The following is a 20,631-nucleotide window of genomic DNA, read 5'->3' on the forward strand; positions in this document are numbered from 1 at the left end:
AGTGCAAGCATTTGCGAAGCGTGACAGCTTCTTTGTGAATGGAGCCTTTTCGTTTATGCACAGTGCGTTAATCAAGCCCAACGTGCCGTTGCGCTTTCAGATTTTCCAAAGCCGTTGGCTCGGCTCTTTTGTCGCTGCGACCCGCTACCGCTATAGTTGGCTTTGGCTGCGCGACATGACAAAAGCCGATTAGGACAGCAGAATGTTTTGTTATTCTAAGACGTCCATTCGCGGAAAGGAAAGCGTAAATCGTAAACCCTTGATTGCAAAGACAACATTTCGGTCGTTGTGCCGAGCGCGTAATTAAAATGGCTACGAAAGCGACTAAAGGCTCTGCACAGCTTGTCTTTGTCTGTGCGACAAGGAGCTTCGGCGGGCTGAGCATGACGCAAGGCAGCGAGGAAGCTTCACATGTTGAATTTTGGAGGTGGATTTGCGCTCTACCAATCGAACTTTGCTGACCATGACCGCTGCTGTCTTGCAGAGTAGCTCACACAGAGAGAAAAAGAAAAACGAATGAGATTTACGTGTCCGACGGGGAGACCGAACCTCGGTGTCCAAGCACAACAGCCGTAAGCTTTAACCCTTACACCACAATCGAACGCCTACTTCTTTGGTGCCAACGCCCATACACCACGCGTCGCACCATTCTTCCCTCAACCAACGTGGCCTGCGTCCTCGTGACCTCGCTGCGTCAGAATCTCTCAGTGTGCATCCGCCCGAGCTGCTGTTTGCATTCCGTCATAGCTTGTTAACTGTGCAGTGCGTAAACGTAAACATTGCATAACGTAAAGTTGTGACCTGTGCGTTGCCCAAAGATTCAATTGCGTTAAATTTCTAGTACAACGAGATCTTTTATTGCTTGTCATCGTCTTCCTTTCTTTTTGTGTCCGTGTTTTGCTGTGCTATCCAGATACTATTCCATGAGTACTAAAGCCGGTATTGTCTCCATTCTATTCAACGTGGAATTTAAGGAAATTTTATCTTTGGGCAACGCACAGGTCACAACTTTATTGTTATGCAGTGTTTACGTTTATGCACTACACAGTTAACAAGCTATGACGGAATGCAAACAGCAGTTCGGGCGGATGCACACTGTGAGATTCCGACACAGCGAGGTCACGAGGACGCAGGCCACGTTGGTTGAGGGAAGAATGGTGCGACGCGTGGTGTATGGGCGTTGGCACCAAAGAAGTAGGCGTTCGATTGTGGTGTAAGGGTTAAAGCTTACATCTGTTGTGCTTGGACACCGAGGTTTGGTCTCCCCGTCGGACACGTAAATCTCATTCGTTTTCTTTTTCTCTCTGTGTGAGCTACTCTGCAAGACAGCAGCGGTCATGGTCCGCAAAGTTCGGGAGCGCTAAAAAAAAAATCCTTAACAACTACAGAGACGCGTATACCCATTCACTCACGCTAGGTTAGACAGGGCGCAAGCAGTACACTACAGGCAATTACAAACTGATTCTTACATAAACTCAAGACTCATGCACGCCATGTATCCAGACATGTACACTACAAACAGATGCACATCCTGTGGCGAGGTTGCCACACTTAATCACATGTTATGGGAATGTCAGGACATAACAAACAATTCGGGCAGTGCCGACACCTCCGTCTCTTCCACCGCCAGCCTCCGCTCGCGTTGGAAGACCGCACTGGTCAGCTCGAACCTGACAGTACAGCTCTGGGCCGTCCAGCGAGCCGAGGAAGCCGCTTCGAGACAAGGTCTCGGAACCGCGTACGCGGCGGGTGCCCAGACCCACTAAAAATACGCCGGACTCAAATCTTATCGATTTGATATTAAAGTTTACGTTCTTCTTCTTCTTAACAACTGTTTCTCGAAGCGGCATTTCCAAGTAGACGTTATGCGCTTACGCGCTTCGGTCTTAATTACTGCAGTAAACCAGTAGAATAAACCTTGCACCACCCGCACGTGCGTCACTGCGGCTGAATTCTCATTCCTGAGCTCACAACACGCCATTCTACAGTGAACGCTGCTGCGCGGACCACACTGTCGTTTCTGTTTTTGATTGTCAATGTTTTCCCTGTTCTAGGGATGGGCACAGTGTTCGAGGAAATACGTTTGAAGTTCGGGGTAAGCGGTCGACGTAGTAGCAAGCTCTCGGAGGTCTTCGGTTGTTATAGAATTATTCAAAGAGGAGGTAAGAAAAAAAGACACATGCCGAGCAGCTGGAAAACGTGTGCAATGGGGCACGCCCAGTCGCCAAAAAAAAAAACAAAACAAAAAAAGCATGTGGTCCCGTTGGTTGGACATGCTTCCGCCACCAGCACGGTCCCCGCCATATACCACCCGCCAAGCGCGGCGGCAATCACCCGTACGGCACGCGCCGAATGCGACGTGCCGCTGGCAGACCGCAGTAGGCGCCGGTCACGTTTCCAACGCACCGCGGGGCTATTTGTCTTGCTGAGGAGCCTCCGTCCCAAGCCCCATTGTTGCCTCTGCCACTATTCTATATATTTGTCTATTTGCGGCCATCCCTTCTTTGTTTCTTTTCTTGCACTCTGCTCAACTCTTCATTTTTTTGCCACCCTATACGACGCGCCGAACAGCAGAAACTACGGCGGCGTTGCGGTATCCCTGGTGCTTCATCTGGGTGGTGCATATACAGTCAGAGACGCGAATTGTCCGCGTGATATATGGCCGAGGCAGCGAGCAACTGCCCGCCCTACGTGCCTCTGTGTTTGTGACATTGCGGCTTCCCCGGCCTCCCGGTCTTGCTCGTAAGTGAATTATTTTGCGGACAGCGTTTTTCTCTTTTAACTTCGGGTTGCCTGTTTTGGCTTCTGGCTTGGTTTTTAACTTCTGGTCGCCGCACGTTGTGGCTCCAACGCACGATGTTGTTGAATGCAACAAAGTAGGCAATGTGATACTTTTCGGGCGCAGTAGGGCAGATCCGTCACGAGCGTCTAAAGGACTGCGTATGTAGATGGTTATTCTGCTTGCGGATTACATGTATAGCTACGTCCTCTAAATCTACTTTCTTCTTTCGTGAAAATTCGCATACCTGTGATTTCAATGTTCAACCATTGGAAGTCATTAATTGCTTTCTAGCACTATTACCAATCGCGCTTTCATTTAACTTGTGTTTCGAGGTCCGAAAGTGGCGAGCAACCTTGTACGTAGATTTCCCGTACTTTGGCTATTATGTGAATTAATTGCGCTCCTAACCGAAGCATCTAGCGCATTCAGAAGCAACAGTTAAGAATGATTAAGTATCAACCTTCCGAACTATCACAAGTGGTTTCGTCCCGTGTATTTCTGCATTGAAGCAGACACATTACGACAGTTTTGCAGCGAAGCATTCTATGCGATGTAATTCGCTTCGTTTCTTTTTTAAGCACGTGCTATGCGTCTTATGAAAACCCGGCCATGTTCCCAGGAGCCGGTGCTGACGCAATTATCGTTACTCAACGAGTACCCTGCTTTGCTTCATCCTGTCTATAACAAATCGGTCCATATAGAAGAAGCATAGCAGCTTCTTTAATATTTGTTTGCTTAGCGTACCATCGGAAAGCAGACTTAAATTATGGCTAATTACACCTCATTGCTCATATCCGGGGGCGCGAGTGCAACAATTGCATAGCTCCCATCTTGTGAACATAGCAGAGAAGAGATTCTGCAGCCCCGCTCCAGCGTTTAAGTGATACAAATGCCGAAGGTCCTTCAGCTTAACGAATAAAAATCTGAGCGGCGGAAGCCTCATGCAAGGCTGACCGTTCTGCTTGCCGCTAGTTTTTTCGAGCCGAGTAAAGATGCTCTGGTTATGCTTAAGGCGTTTAGCATTTTATTTTTCTTTCTTTGAGCTTTTTCATGAGGCGCCCATAATATTTGGTTGTGCTCGTTAATGGGAAATATATTACCCATGAAGTGTGTGGGGGTTTGCGGCATATCGAAGATTATACGGAATGCCAGCTTAAACATTAACGAATGCAACAGTATTGCGTAAGAGCCACACGAAAGAATATTACGGGATACGCATGAAATAATGGCTAGAAGCGCCAACAGCATATTACAGGAATAATAGCAGCACAATAGAGTACAATACGAGAACGCGAAATGCGAGACTCGATCCCAATTTATCAACGCACATCTTGGTAACGTTTTCGCAAAAGACGCCGCATCGGCGCATACTTGACATTAGCATTATTTAGTTTCGTAATTCTACGTTAATTAATTCCAATCTTCCACGCAGTAAAATAACACTGCTACAATATTTCAGGGACCAGGATCTGTCTCCTTTAATTTACAACACTTTGAAAGTTATACTGCTGTATGCGTTCCCTCAGAAGCTAAACGCACTAATGATCAAATAGCCGTACATACGTAACTAGGCAATGACTGTTGTGTCACATTTAATCTTCTGTTTAAAATCGATGTACAATTTCATATGATTTGTATCTTTATTATAAAACTGACTGTCTTTTCAAGTGGCCCAAGGTTGCATCTATAGACCGGTGTCAGTTGGTAGCAGTTAACCGATTATGTTGGAGGAGCCCCTCAGTATGTCCAGTTCTCTCGGCTATTACGTTTATGAAGGAGCGAGATGAAGAAGATGGAAGCTACAGGTTTCCAAAAAATGCGCGTCTGTGTGTGACAGAGATATGTGTCAGCAATTAAGCAACAGAAGACTCCCATTGCAGAAAACCCGTGAAAACAAGCAATAATTAACAGAAAAATACACGAGCAGAAATCAAATTGATTTGAAAGTTTCTACGCAACGTAAATTTACACGATCTTGATATTTCCTAAAAGAACGAATGAAACGGGCCTATCGCTTTATACATTTCTCCGCCGGCCTTTCGGAACTAGTTTTTATATTTATAGGTATTGAAAAAAGCAGTGGTGCTACGCTAATGTATTCCAAGACAATCATTGTCAAGAAATAAGACCGTCTCTTTCTATTTTATTTTTCTGATATGGCTCCCCCTTTTCTAGGCCTAGCCAGGCCAAAATGAAAGTACACGTTATTAAGTGGCTCTCTAATCAAAATGTCATAGCCACTACGTGGCTATAACATTCTGCAGCTGAGCAGTAGGTCATTGGTTCGAGTCCCGCCCGTGAAGCCGCATTCCCATGAGAGTAAAAAGCAAGAACACTCGGGTGGCCTGCTTTGTCTGCACGTTAAATAAGTACGGGTAGTCAAAACAGTCTCTAGACCTCCACTAAGGTGTCCTTCATTTCCCAATGTGTATACCTATACGTAGCGTAAAGACGTTATTAACTCCAAATTGACTTTACAGCATGCACATCTGCATGGAATTCGGGCCCCAGCAAGCTCCGTTTGTCGATAACTTGATGCCCACTCTGAATATTATACCGAAAGTAACAAATACTAGCGTAGCATAGTATGCTAACATTGCAATTCGTAGAATGTTTACGGAAGCGCGAGTACTGTATGCGTTGCAGTTTGATCGGGACAATATTTAAGAATTTTACGCTTCCAAAGAGCTCGATCTTTGGTAAGGGATCAGCAGAAGTGGCCTATCGCTTTAAATTCGGGCCACCGTTTTACCGCCTTTGTTTTCCCATTTATCCCTGTTGAAATAAATGAAACAAAAATGAGAGAAAAGATGGTGTTCTCGAAAAGGTGGCGCCAAGCTAATGTGTTGGAAAGCAGGCTCAAATCGACTGTGCTAACGGTCGAAGATACCGGGAACAACGAGTCCACGAAAAGGAGTGCCATGAACGCTCTCCAGTACTGCCTGCGTATGCCAATAAAAAAAAAAAAAAGATGCGGTAAAGCGTAGAGTTAGGACAACAAATCGAGACGCAACCGGAAAATACGGGAGGAGTTGTAGTAGCGTGACGTACCGAAAAGAAATAGGGAACAAATCGATTGTTCTTTTCTCGACCGAAAGCCTTCTGCTCTGTTTGCGACCCCCCCCCCCCCCCCCCCCTTTCCGCTCCCGCAATTGATGGCTTCTTGAAAGCGCAGGCACGAAAAAGAGGTGCTCATGCGTTTTCGCAAAATCGCTGGTGTGGCCTGGCGGATAAATCGCCAATGGGAATGGAGCGGCCGAAAACGACTCAGCAGATATAAGGGGAGTGAACGAAGAGAGAAGACAAAATGTAAAGCGAGTCGACGAGACGATAAACGCTGAGCCCGCGAACAACACGGCCAATGATCGGTTATTTCATTGGTTCTGCGTTTGTTTTTGCCGCTATATGTCCTGTACTGTGGACGCGACTGGGTGGAAGGAATCCTAATGGTAAGAAGCTTCTCTACACGCACTTTTGGGGCCGAGTCACGTGAACGGTTAGCGTGCCCGCCTCCTGTAGGTAAATACAGACACACGAACGAGAATAAAAGAACACGCAAAGGAACTTCATAACGTTTTGTTTTTTGTGCGTATAAACATAAACATATGAGATAAATCTGCATATCTGGGACACTGATAAAGTTATAGGAAAAAGTTCACACACCAATTAAACTATGCGTGAGGGCAAGAAGATTCCAAAAAAAAAATGCGCTGTTTCGGTTCCGAGTCGCCTCCTTCCTTCAGGCTGACTACGGTGGTACCGGACCTCCCGTTTTCCGTAATTTTTTTTTCTTTCTTATTCAATTTAAATCAATTTAGGAAAACAGCCATTCCTGTGACACCGTAGGTATCCTCTAAGAAGGGACCAGGCTGGTCTCGAACCGTCGGATTATACTTTAGTGAATGCCCTTTTTTTTTTTAATTTACACATTTTTACTAGTTCCTGGTCCTTGGTCTCAACAGACTGCGGCAGATGTCGGACTTAATCAAAAACAGTTTTTCGTCTTGTGACGCCGTTGCAGGTTTCCAAACGCGAACAGCAGTTTAGGAAGCTTCCAGCGTGCTCCGTGTGTCAATACACTGGCAGTAAGCACAGCTGGGTAGCGCTGGGGGAAAATGAAAATAAAAGTGGACTCGAAAAGCAGACCGCGTAGCTTTTTTTTTTTTTTTATGTGCCGAACGTCAAACGAAGTCCGCTTGCTTGTTCTAGTGGTCTCGGACACAGATCATAGCTCAAGGTCACACGACGAAACGAGAGAAAAGCGGGCTGGGCCAGAGCTCTCTCGACGAGATTGTCAGCCACGTAAACAACGCCGGGGACCTGCAGAACGTTACCGCACCGACTCGTATATGGACGCAATGATGGCGCAAATGTTGCGTTGGCCGGGCGCCGTGCGCGAGAAATCGACCGTCGCTGCTGCCTCCAGCTTCATTAGGCTAATGACTGGGGTTGAGGCCAAGGAGGTTGTCGTGCACAGAGGGCTCGACGCCCGAAAGAGGAAAAAGGTAAAAAAAAAGAAGAAAAAGCCCCAAACTGACATTAATCGTTGTTTTCCGCCCTTCTTGCGACAGTGGTCACCGCAGCGCAGTAGTGTTGTAAGGACGGCTTAGGCTACTCCGTCCCTGTTCACCCGGTTGCGCTGTTTGCTCTACGGCACAAGGTTTCGACTGGAACGTGCGTATAAATAATTGATCCTTGTGTAAATGGACCAGCGCACGATTAATGCACCGCGGTCGCTTTGGAAACAACGATGTGCTCACACTCGGCCCGTACCTATACAGTGCGCTTTCAGGAAAAGAGGGCAAATTCGGTCGCTGGCATTGGCACCCTGAGTCAGCAGTTACTCAAGTTTGTCAATTAGTAAGATCGGACACCTTTTGCGGCGAAGGTCCTCGCGAAGTCTGCTAGTTTCTGTTAACATACACTGCTCTCATAGGAGGAGGAAACAGAGAGAAGGCAGGGATGTTAACCAGAGATGCGTCTGGTTGGCTACCCTACCCTGGGAGACCGGAAAGAGGGAATAGAAAGATGAGATGGACAGAGAGGGGGGGGGGGGGAGGAGGAAAGGCGCGGTGAGCTCGCCCCACGCACACGGAGGGCCTGAGCAACCGAAAAATGCACGCGAAATTGCCGCGCTACTGGCCGCTCGAGGCACTTTGCGTGCATTCTCGGGCTTCTTTCACGCTGTGAAAAACACTATGTAGCAGGTATGTAGTTTAGAAGAACTTGTTGTTGGGCGAGTTGGTACATATTAGCGAACGTTGTTTAAGTGCGCGAAAAAACGGACCACAGAAAGATGCGCCCGTCCTTGTCCCATGCTGTTTCTGTGGTCCGTTTTTTCGCGCAGTTAAACAATGTTCGCTAATATGTAGCACGTATTGAGTAACGAAAAGCTGTATCGGGGGTTTTTCATGTTGCTCTACAATTTTATCAATGACACTTTTAATCTAATTATATTATTTGAGACCTGTACTGTGTGTTCTACTTTATTTTTTTAGATTTGTCATCTTGCCCTTTCTTTCCTCTTTCCTCTCCTTCTTCCTATCTTCCATTTCTGTGTTTCTATCTCCTCCTTTCTGAAGAGTAGGCAGCCGTTGTGCCCCTTCCGGTGGCAGTTGCCAGCCTGCTCCTCGCTTTCCCTTTCTTGTCAAATGTATATGTTTTCAAATTAATAATAATAATAATAATAATAATAATAATAATAATAATAATAATAATAATAATAATATATAATATATTATATTATATATATATTATATATATTATATTATTATATTATATATATATATTATCTTGGTGCATGATAGTTCGGAGACCCTGTATAGTGTTGAAAAGGGGCTCTCCTCACTGTGAAGGAGCAATATAGGGCAAACACGTACCTAGCATTTGGCTACCGCTAAAGCAACGACTTGTGAACTATAACAAGGGGTCTAATGCTGGAGGCCTAATCGACAACTGTAAATTTGTGAATTTGGCAAGATTTGTAGTGTTCGGCTGTTTAGATGAAGTAGAGCTCCACACTATGATTACTATGCGGCCTGGCAAACGTTAATATGACGCGGCAGTCGCTTATCCACCATACGAAACATGGGCAGTACTTGCATTTTTCGACAATTTGACATAAATTAGGAAGTTGAAGCCTCTTCTATTGTTCTTCGTGGATGACGTGTTGCATTCTAACCTCAACATGTTCCTCAGAGCATTCAGTTGCTTAACGTTTCCAATTATTTCATTCAATCCTGTGGTTTCTAGGGCATCAACAAAATACCCGAGTTTCGAGCGTACCTTTCAGCTCAGTGTAGTTGATGTTCTGTACACTCACCGAGCGCAGTGATATTCTTCTTTTTTTTAATTCTAGAGAATTATGTTTTGTCTTTAATGTTTTGAAAGACGCTGAATGATGGAAATGGGAATTTAAATGAGACGTATTACAGGCCATGCAGCGAATTTCTAATAAAACATTGACTATCAATAAGGTGAATATCACAATAGACAATGTTGTCCGAAGCTAGAAGGACGAAGTTGCGGAAAATTCATCCACAGAGTCACGGCCCTGTTGGATGAATAACACGTACTGGTGGAGCACGCAGACATCAGTGCCAATTTCTCTCTAGTGAACTTTAAAAATTTTGTGTTTCCCTGCTTCTTAGACCTACTTTTGCACTGCGGTTCCGTTGTTGCTCAAAGTTACGCTCAACGCAACATAAAAGAGCAAGTTGAAAGCGCAGTTAGGTGATATGCAATGCATGCACAGGCGGCATCGCGTGCATTTGTTTCCCATCCGCCGATCTTAATGCCGTAATGAAATTTTAGAGGCAATTTAAAAGAAGATTTCACACACCAGAATTCGCTTAACCTTACAAAACATTAAGTTTCTTTCACTTTGAACAAAAGCCTTAACGCAACAAAGACTTTAACCACTATAATTATTAGGCAGACCCACAATGCTTCACTTTCATTCCTACATAAATCCCGGCGGCCTTGCAGTAACATTAAACCAATGATGCCTCGAAGCAACTGACCGCCGGTGCTAGTTTAAGCATAACGCGACTGCGCGGCGAGTAGTCTCGACTGCACGTATACGTTGTAAACCATTAGTGTCGCCTTTCAAACGTGCCACTAACTTGAAGATGACCGGTATGCCTCGCGTGCGCTGCCCCTCCACAGCTTTATCTTCGCACGCAGAGAGCAATTTATGCTTCGCGACCACAACTGCGCGCTCTCCCTTTTCATCGACAAATTGATTCAGCGGGGCCGATAGCCCTGCCATTTCTGAATAGAATTCGGTCCGTTATTTTTAAGCTCCTCTCTCGTTTCTCGTTCCTGCGCTGCCGCGCCGGCGGGCATCGTCCCTGTGGTCGATATTTGCCCCCTGCTTTAACAATAGCCAGCGCGCGTTTCTTCCGCCGAGCTGCGGCTGCGCCTCGCTTCTGTGAACTTGCACAAGTTGCCCGCGGCGTTGGCGTAGAAAAAGAGAGGCCCAAAAGGGAGGAAGAAAGATAGACGCAGAGGAAGTGCAGCGTTGTCGGAGCCGGCTCGAAGAACGGAGCAAGGAAAATTACGCCTTCCGCAGCTCCGCATCGCGTTTCCAGCCAGACGCAACCAACGTTGGGTCAGAGATGGGCGACTCGAGAGAAATTTGGGCTTGCGTCTCGGCGGCGTGAATTTCTTTTGGCATTATACCTTGAAGGCATTGAGCGTGTATCAGAATGTGTTTTTTTGAGCGTGATTAATTGTGCGGCGCAAAATAATTCACCGCAGTGGACGTGGCTGACTATACAATAGAGAGAGAAGAAGAAATGAAAGGCCGAAAGATTAACCAGAGCCACGTCCACGTATACAATTTGCTACCCTGCACTGAGGCATGGGCGCAAAGGAGAAGAAACGAGAGAAAGTTCACTAAGTGACTGTCGTAAAAAGAAAATAGATGCCTTTTCCGGGATGAACGTGGGTTTTCTCGACAGCACAGGGAGTCTGCGTATGATGTTATTATACAGCTGCTGCACAAACAGTTATTGAATTAGAAAGTTGTGAATTCGTAAGCGAGTATTTACGTACACTATCTTGCCATCACTCCTTCTAAAGCGACAATAACTCACCTTAATGCTTTAAGTACCCTTAAGGTGAATGGATTGAGAAATTTAGCTGTAGACAAGTACTGTCTCAAAACGACAAAGAAAAAAGATCCAAGCTTGAAGCAAGTATTTCAGAATTCAGAGGCTGCTTAACACTTTAAACACAATGCTGTAGCAACAGCGCCCCCAATCCGAGACAGACCCCAATGTCATCTTATATGGAAGGCACACCTGCATGTGTCGTTGAAAACGCCAAATTTCAGGCAGCGGGTGTAAGAAATTCTCGGCTATGTATAAGCGAAGAAGTGGCGCCATATATGACGCAACACGATCGAAATATATGGGCCCGAAGAAACAAGAGAATACACACGCGTATGCATACAAGAGCTGCACCTATCTACAGGTATACACAAACATTGGAGCTTTTTTCCCGCGTGCGATCACTCGATCGAACAACCCAGGAAGTGTTTACGTTCAGCATTGCATTGAAAAGAAGCGTAATGCAAAACAATATGACTTCAGCGCCAGAGGAACATGAGAGAATAAAGCACGTGCGCTCATCGACCTCCTGCAGGATTCAAAGGAAAGGAAGATAAAAAGAAAAGAAATAATGAAACAGAATAAAGATAGTGCATCAGCGTAGAAATTGAGCCCAGAACAAAGATAGCAGGACGAAGAGCAATGCGCACGTAGTGCCTAAACAAAAGAGCCGGTCGCCGTGCGAGGTGGCAAGAGAATTGAAAAATACAAACAGGAACACCGGGTGTCTAGCAGGTACTCTGAACAAAAGCCTTACGTACAAAGGTTGCTGCTGACAAACAAACAAGGAGCCGGAACGCCTCTCCATAAATTGACTTGAACCATCTGCGCCCGCTTTTGGGTGAAGGGAGAAAAAAAAAGAGGGAAAGAAGAAGAGCTAGGCTCAGCCGATGGGGAAGGCAAGGGCGAGCTTCGGCAACCGGCTAGTCGAGCGACTTTAAATGTGAAGCGTTTAGGCGCCCCGTCCTCCACCCTTGCCACATTGCACGAGATCGATATGTACACGGAGCCCGCTGCTTATGCTCCCGAGACAGAGGCGCCAAAGGAGCCGCTCCCGCCTCGCTCATCGGCAGGAAGCTGGCAGCATTTTTGGTTTCCTTTATGGTATTCTACTTCACAGGTTGCTCCCTTTTTGGGTTCTCGCACTGTGTTCTTACTTGGTCCTTCTTTTCGCCAAGTTTCAGTGTGTAGAATCAATATTTGCTCCGCTGTCACGAACCGGAGGCCGATTTAGCGTTTTCCCCAGGACAAGTAGCAGCAGCAGGCGCGGGCTCCGTCCTTAGAGGCAGGAAAGGAAAGGTAGATGGGATCTGCGAGCGTGCGAGAGTATATCCTACCGTATTTCGAGGACAAGCTTCGATGTACACATTTTTTCTCTGTTTTCTTGAGAGTGAGAATTAAGAAAATCCCTTGTGTCGTGTTATATTAGAAGCCCACTGTGAAAAACAAATTTCAGACATAAAACGCGGACAGCATACAATAAAAGCCCATTCTTGCGACCAACAAGTTCTTGCACAAACTTGTGGCGCATACTACACGTGAACAGACTATATGCACGCGAATAGCATTCAAATGACTTACGAGAAAACGTGACTCTACAGGAGACCATCGATCGATTTCAACGCCAATTCCGGAAGCGTTGGAAAGCATCATAAAAAGAGGTTGACCAAATTTAGCGCTGTATTGACCCCAGCAGTCGCTACAGGCAAGCTTGCATTGTTCATTGCTTTGCTAAGCGGTGATGCCGATTCTTACCAACACATTTTCGTTAACACAAGAAGTGGAGACTTCCGCCGTGACGCAGCAGCTCCAGGTTTGCAGCCCAACGCCACCAGTCTCTCCTATGTTCCGTACAGTGCACTGAAGGCAATGTGCTCTGTCGGATACATTAGAAATATAAGAACACGCTTCGAGTATGGGTAAAGTATCAGTGTTTATCAACTGTAGCTTGCTGATCCTTCCATGAAGCTTCTGCAGAACGTGGCAGAATCAGCCGCAGACAAGGGACGACTCCTCTTGTTCGTTCCTAATTAACGGAGCTCACTGTGTTCTTCTCATTGAAACTTCCGGCCACTCGAGTGATGTGACGAGTAATGGCATTCATTTAGAGCCTTTTGTAACGTACGCCGCGTTGACATTAACTGTATTATGTGTTCGCCATAGGAAGAAGAGGTGCTTACTATAGTTGCGAAACTCTGCGTATTTTCCTTTGGTGAAAAAGATATATCAGCTGCCATTATCCATAAAGAAACCATCCTTTATACGCACACGATGGAGGTGAGCATGATTGTTTAGTCCTCAAATCCGAGAGGTCAACACATGCGCACATCCGTCACTACTCCGAATCCGGGTAATAAAGCATTGAAAATAAAGACACAGTGGTTTAGTGATATTACTTAACACGTAACTATTGTAGCGCACCAGTGCTTGGAACTCCCACCTTATGTGAAGCAAATCGTATACCCATGCCTGCATATTTTCATAAACTTTTACTGCTTGGACACAGGACCGCTATAATTACACCGCTACACAGACCGCTACACAGGACACAGGACCGACAAGCACGTGTCTTGCAATCGACTTTGATCTTCCCTCAAGCCTTCGGTGCTGATGGTGATGACGAGGCTCATGGTGCTGACGAACATGTTTATGTAGCTAACTTGTATAGTCGACCCAACTCCTTTTCTTGGTCTCTAATGAGTACTCCTATATATTATAACCATCTTCTCAGACCCGTCGGCGTGTTCTTATACATCTAAACAAATGTAGGTCTATCTGAGTCGGCATATACGGGCGGCGGCAGTTCTGCAAATAAACGTCACCATTATATGGTGCCACGGCGGCTCACATTTGAACATGTGTATGGCCGCTCACGTGCGATGCCACTCTAACGCTCTAACGACCCCTATACGCATTACAACATACAAGTTCTAACGACCCCTATACACATTCAACTTCGCACCGGGTAAACCTATATGATGTCTGGTAGCCCGTACCAGCGAAGCCTTCGTGGCGATCCGTTCTTGGAACCGCTAGTATATAAAGAACTGTCACCTAAGGGACGCACTTAGCTCGCGGCTTCGATCTCCACGCCTAACCAGACGCAAGGCGGTGCACGTATTTGCGGCGATATCGCACCCTAGGCGGTGTTGTTCTTGCACTAAACGCGTACGCGCACAAACTCACACCCACACAAACTCGCCTTTGCTATCGATCATGGCGACCGCGTGGTACGGGCGGGGACTGGCGGTCTCTCCCGTCTATGGCGAAGACGAGAATAGTAGTGCGCGTAAACTTGGCATCTTTATTGCCGAGGCGCCTTTCTCCCCCGAACGGTCTACGTCGTCGTGGCGTGACGAGTTCGATTATTGTAGTCTGCGCTCCGGCGAAAGGTGCTCCGGGCGAACCCGGAGGGGAAAAGGGCGCCAGGCTCTGCGGCCGAGGGGGGAACCTGTGATCGGTTGCGGCAACAAGGAGGCACAAGTGAACGAACAATGCGAGGACGCCGTTGCACTATCCGTAAAAGCGTTGGCGCACGCACCGTGCTCAACTTCTTATTTATTATTTTTTTTTCTTTTTTTTTCATGCTTTCTCGCTTCGTTTCTCACTCTCTTAGCGGGCTGTTGGGGATTTTCGTGGCCCGGGTGATGACGAGAACGTGTTTCTTTTCGCGTTGGAGGCGTTTGATCTACGGGGCCCCGCGGTAGGCTTATCGTTTTCGTTCAGGGAGGCCCACCTCTGATAGAGACCGGGTGTGCAAAAGTGATAGCGAGAACAAGCGAGCCACGAGTTTATCGTGACACCTGAGTGGGCGGGTATAGGCTCTCTCTCTCTAGCTTTCGCTTTATTTTGTTGCCGAACAACTTCGCTCCAGGTTATCCGGATTCGTATGATAGAGTGGAGCCTGAAAACGCGCGGTTTATTTTGTAACGCATGGCTGTTATTGGCTCTGAGCATACTTTCGTTCGTTCGTCTCTACGTTTCACAAAACTTTAGCTGTAAAACGCGGCAGACGATTGCCGGCAAGAAGAATCGGCCGCGCTACTATCAAGGAGCAGAGAACTGGGCCTAACGGCAGTGTGATAGGAGTGAAGAGCAGGTATGTGAGGTGAGAGCATATGATGTTTTCCTTGGCTTTCCGCAGATGGCGCAAGCTTGTCACAAGACAAGCTTGCGACAAGCCTGCATGGATGGCCTGCATGGATGGCTTAGGGTAAACTCCACAACTAAGTGAAAGCGAGAAGGCTTTCTGCGGGTGTAATGAAACAATCGCACACCTTCTTTGTGAGCGCCCTCATTTCAACCCGCAGAGAGCAGCTCTCTCAGCGACAATAGATCAACTGGACAAACGCTCAATAACAGAAAAGAACATCCTTGGAAACTGGCCTACACAAACAACGGCGCGAGCCGCCCTGAAGGCACTGCTGCGTTACTTAAGAGACACCGGACTCAGTGACAAATTGTGACTCTACACTGTGTTACGTAGGATGGAATGTTCACACTAAGCAACACGAGAACGCCTTCGCAGACTGCGTGACAGTGCCCGCAGAAACAGTTCTGTTTTGTGTGCGTGTGTGATTTTCTTTTCTTTCCTTCCTTTTTTTATTCCTTATTTTTACTTATTTTTCTCTCCCTCTCCTTTCGCGTCACTTTACCCCTCCCGCGGTACAGGGTAGCCAACCGTAGATAACCTCTGGTTAACCTCCCTGTCTTTCCTTTACCTTTTTTTCTCTCTCTCTCTCTCTCTTTCGTGCAGCCCAGCTACCGCTAATTTAGGTGGTACTTTATGCATTCGTTTATCTTTCATTCCTGACACCGCTCGAAAATTTTAATCTGAGTTCACAAACATGTGCCGTTCCTTGCTTTCGGTTTTCTAACCATGTCATTCACGTAGTGCATCAACGCCATAGTATTATAGACCTTACCTCAACTATAATCGCGGCTTCATGGTGATACGTAATAGATGAATATTTAAAGCCCTTTTACAGAGTTTACTGGTAAACAAAAACTGCTCCTTTAGACACACGAGTATCCATAATGCGTATGCGTGCAATAAAGGAAGCTTATTCGTGTATGAAATGCAATAGCTATTGTTATGGTTTTATCATCACTCGTCCATCTAGTACCGTTGAGATATCCCTGCTCTCGAAGAACGCTTATAAAACTTTATAAGTTATCTTTATCTGCAAGCGTGTTCTGGCCGCAGGTAGTGAACTGCATGCCTAAGGGCCAAGTGAATTATAAATCTCAATGGTACATAGAACGACGTCATATTGAAAAACGCTTAGCCTCGAAAAAGATCTCCTAAGCTCATTAATTCGGTAGAACTTACACTATCAAATATCCTCGACTCGTGCCCCGATTCTCTAGTCAATACTCATAAAAATATGTATCACATATTAAACATGCATCACAAAATAAAACATCTATAGCAAAAGAGAAGAAATAACAATATGTATCCCAAATGGCGCTCGTAAGATGGCCGCAAACATAAAGAAAAAGTAATCTCACTAGCACTTCTACACCACATATTGAGCAAATATCGGAATATACAAGTTCTCATAATGACGGTGAAGTACACATACAGCGCACATTCTCAAAACACGGAACACTCCTAATCCTGCCACGCTTATATGCGCGCGGCTGGCTGATTTGAGCGTTTCGACCCAGAATATGAAGCAGAGATTGAAAACGAAAAAAGAACGCTCGCTCGCCATTCGTATCAGTCGCAAAAAGATTTGCGATCGACAAATGAGCAGGTTGCACCGGCCAGTACAACCACGATACGGAGATGCGGAGAAACACGTCCACGTCGTCGAGCGATAGTTCGATGAACGATCCCCGCCTCACGAGAAAAGGAGGCAAACACGCGAAGAAATAACCAGAGAGAGAAAAAAAAATATCGGAGCTCAAACCGGTGTCCGAAGACGGAGCCGAAGCCGTGGCGAGTCCGTTCCGGAGGCATTAGCATGCGCGGGACGCATCTAGGACCGCCGTCCTCTAATGATCCGTAAAGTCGTTAGAGCCGCTATTTCGAGCCTGTGTGTATATATGCGTCTCTTTTACGTCTTCTCTATTTCTTTCCGCTGCCTCTTGCTTCTTTGGTGCTTCCTTCGCAGGCCCTGCTGTAACCCATCACGTTCCCCGTGCGTCGGTCGAAGGGCGTGGATTTTCTTCCTTTTCATATTCTTCGTCGCAGCTCTGTCCGTTTCTTGTCGTTCTTCCTATTCACGTACATGCGGCGATCAGCCGCTTTCGCAAATGCGTGCCCGCCCTTCGTGGTATACGACTGCCCGATGGCGAGCCCTCCGATTTGCGACTGCGGCGCTTGCTTGGAGACGGAACCGCTGGCTGCCAACGTTGGGTTCTCCAACGTTCGTCCATTTCCTTAACAGCGGGCGCCGCCACGGTTGCTCATCTCTTCAAAGCGGGTCGCAGCACGCGCGTCTCCCTGTTTTTCGTCGAGAGTGGCAGCGTAATGAAAATGGACCGTTCCGTAGAATTATGCGCGCGGGGCGAGAGCCCCAAGCGCCGTATCACAATAATACTCTGTGCTGCCTCGTTTTCCTCTATGCTCTTTTTTTTTTCTCTCTCTCTCTTTTAAGTCCGCGACGCGGGCGCGTCAGAAAATTGTGTCGACGCAGTTATTGAAATCTGTCCCTATGCTTTCAAAATGATTGCCGCACGTGCGACATAGAAAGGACCCAATGAAGAACAGGGACGAAAATAATTCAAATGCTTGAGCCACAAAAATTATTAGTTTCTATTTTCTTGTATAATAATAATAATAATAATAATAATAATAATAATAATAATAATAATAATAATAATAATAATAATAATAATAATAATAATAATAATAATAATAATAATAATAATAATAATAATAATGAGTTCATAAAAAATGTATACTAAGCAGTTGCTCAATACGACCCACGTAATGAATGCCTCGCTACGACTCGACTCACCGTGCTGTGACTTTTTCTCTTGGCGACGAAGTTCTCCTTTGGACTCCTGTGCGCGTTCTCCTCTCTCTCCCTGTCATCTTTGTGTTCCCTCTTCCCATTCCCCCGGTGTAGGGTAGCCAACCGGACGTTATCCTGGTTAACCTCCCTGCCTTCTGCCTTTCTCTTATTTCCTCCTCCCTTCCCGGCTTATGCGAAAAATGCCTCACTCGATTTATTGGACCTTACACGGTCATTGAGCAGACATCCCCGGTTAACTACCGCGTCTCGCGCGTTAGAACGCCGTCCGATCACCGTTGCCGTCGGACAGAGAATGTGAATGTCTCTCGTTTATAAGCACACACTGGACGCCCTTCATAATACTCCCGCGCGGCCAGGTTGCCGCTTCCACAGCGAGAGGAAATTAGTGTGATCACAACGGATGCCAGACTTCATCATCTGTACATAACATCCATTGTAAATCTTCCACATCTTATCATCAGCTGCACAGACTTAATCTTCGTGGTGGCAGCACGAGCTCGGCTGGAATAAAGCGGTTACTTATAATATAAACCTGGTTCTTTCTTTCTTTATTTCGCGTGGCTGGCCCGGTGGCATACAAGCGTACTTAAAAGCGGGTAGGCCCTCCACATTTAGAAATAGCACCAGTGGCTTAGCGATATTATATTCCCTGAGCCAACGCCTGTAACTGTGTTTGGTCCGTTCATCGCCTTGGTAGCTCTTGAAATCCTCTTACTCGTTCCTGGACAGAGCCACAACAGGTGGTCAATGTCCGCTGCAGGCACTGGAACAGAGCGCTTCGAACGGTTCGCGGGGCCTTCAGGTGTTTCACCCCAGGTCCAGGTGATGGAAAATGCAAGGGCCGCCCCTGACCGTATTCTCGGAAGAGGGACTTCCTCCACCCGCGAAAGATTGCGAGAAAGAGGGTACATGAAGTGGTTAAGGCCCGTGTGTCCCGACGGAGAAGTGATCCTCGGGCTAAAATAATAGAGGAGGCATCTGATGGAAAAGTATCAGATGGGATTTTTCGGGTGAAATTATAGTTACATTGAACATTTCGATTCGCAGACAGTCTGACGTCGCAGTCATTAGCAGTGGGATGCCACATATCAGTTAAAAAAAAAAAAAGAAAAATGGTCCAACCACACATCGTGCGACTAAGCCTTTCGTCGATCTTCTCAGTGAGGAAAGATCGACGGTAGGTGTTTTATCATGAGGTCAAACAAAAGTAGACTTTCAGCGTCGTTAAATCATACATTTAATGATACAGTAAATCGTACAATGAAAGAAAGCTCTACAAACAAATGTCGGACGCTCCTCTTGAGTATATTTCTGCAGCGACGAAAGCGGATTTGTCCTACGGCACTCTACGTTTTCATAGTGCGGGCATCGGAGACTCAAAAAAAGCCGAAAACAAGTGGGAGCAATTATGCGCAGTGCGTAGAAAAATGCCATTCGGAGAGCTTTATCGTCAGCACGTGCCTATATAATAGCGCTCTTGGTACGTTTTGAAAAACGGAAAGGAATGAAATATGCTAACGATGGACGTAGACGCCAAAATCCATTTCTGATGTCTGTCGAACGCTGAGCGTGCGGACATCGTTCGCCGAATTGAAGAGAAAATGAGCGAAAGCCAAATTCAGCATGGAACGTTAGATGAGGCCTTGGGATTTCTCTTGTTAATCTGGAACACGTGACCAAATAACCCAATGTATATAGTATACCTTACGTAATATAAATAAAAATGCAAAGTACCTAATGCCCGCTTATCGCGCTCAAGTGCTGCTCTTACGAGCGCTTGACTAGGTAGTCCCAAAGACATGTACCATGAATTCGCATTACCTTTGAAGAACCTTTTTCTTCATAGGTTGTTTGCGCTCTTTATTACATACACAAAACCGCGGAAACAGGCTGTCATGTTCTGAAACAATTTAGAAAGACGGAAGCATTAGAGTAACAAGAGTAACACGTTAAATGGACACTCCGAGAAAAACTCTAAATCGCTTCAGACTGATAAGGTCTACTCTCAAAACGGTATTTTTGTTATTTACGCTGCATTTCATGCATTATTAGAAGAAAAAATTACAATGAAACTGCGTCGCTTGAATTTCGCGCGGAAACCACCGCGCGGGCATGTCAGTGTGACGCCATCAATTTTAAGTTCTTTTTAATTACGGGGTTATACATCCCAAAACCACGATCTGATTATGAGGCACACCATAGGTGGTGGGGAGGAGGGGGGCTCCGGAATAATTTGGACCACCTGGGGGTTTTTAACGTGCCCCTAAATCTAAGTACACGGTTTTTTTCGCATTTCACCCGCACCGAAATGCGGCCACCGTGGCCGGGATTTGATCCCGCGACCTTGTGCTTAGCAGCCCAACGCCATAGCTAGTAAGCAACCACGGTGGGTGCGAAATTAAATATATCGCAAAATGAAAACGCTCAAAATCAAATGCGCTAAAATTTCGCATTAGGGAATATCGCAATCGTCGGTAAATTTTTTTGAACACGGGTTCTTAAATTCTAAGGTGATTGAGGCTATTTTTAACTCCATCACTATACGCAGACAGTAAAAAAACCGAGCCATAATATTTGCTCTTACATTGCGAACATTATGCCCAGGTATAAACATGTGCGTAGACATCTGACCTGGGCTTATGAAACTGTAAGGAACGACATTTTTGCGGAATGTTAGATTGGGGTATTGCAGATGTAAAAGTTTTTCTGCACTCGGAATATGAACACCACACTTGCACAATGCAGTATC

General features: G+C 46.1%; 1 protein-coding gene across 2 annotated transcripts in view; it reads left to right on the forward strand.

Annotated features, from left to right (window-relative positions):
- The window catches only part of LOC119456071 (hemicentin-2-like), a 208,937-nt gene that overhangs the window by 85,596 nt on the left and 102,710 nt on the right, over positions 1-20,631 (forward strand). The window lies entirely within an intron of this gene.

This window comes from Dermacentor silvarum, chromosome 6 (genome assembly GCF_013339745.2).
Source record: "Dermacentor silvarum isolate Dsil-2018 chromosome 6, BIME_Dsil_1.4, whole genome shotgun sequence".
NCBI classification, from domain to species: domain Eukaryota; kingdom Metazoa; phylum Arthropoda; class Arachnida; order Ixodida; family Ixodidae; genus Dermacentor; species Dermacentor silvarum.